The sequence below is a fragment of the Sphaeramia orbicularis genome, chromosome 4 (genome assembly GCF_902148855.1).
Source record: "Sphaeramia orbicularis chromosome 4, fSphaOr1.1, whole genome shotgun sequence".
NCBI classification, from domain to species: Eukaryota; Metazoa; Chordata; class Actinopteri; order Kurtiformes; family Apogonidae; genus Sphaeramia; species Sphaeramia orbicularis.
In genome coordinates this window covers 19600391-19600677 of record NC_043960.1, presented here as the reverse complement: position 1 = coordinate 19600677, position 287 = coordinate 19600391, and positions in this window count along the sequence as shown.

Here is a 287-nt window from a genome sequence, read left to right as displayed (position 1 = left end):
TTGCATCTGCAGCTCAGCTCACATTACCTGCCTGTTTGGTGATAACGGACTAAATTTCCAAATGGAAATCAACACCTTGGTTTTTTTCCCAGGGCTGGATGCATATGAAAGCGCTGCAGAAAAAGCAAGAAACTATAATATAAACAGAGTAAAGTGTTTAGTTGCAGTCTTCTCAGACTGGATGTAGCGGTCCCTCATATCGGGGCTCTCCGTTTACATTATTCATACGGAGGAGGGTGTGACTTGTTGGCTCTTTTTTCCGCCTGTATAAAACGAGAAGTTCGCGT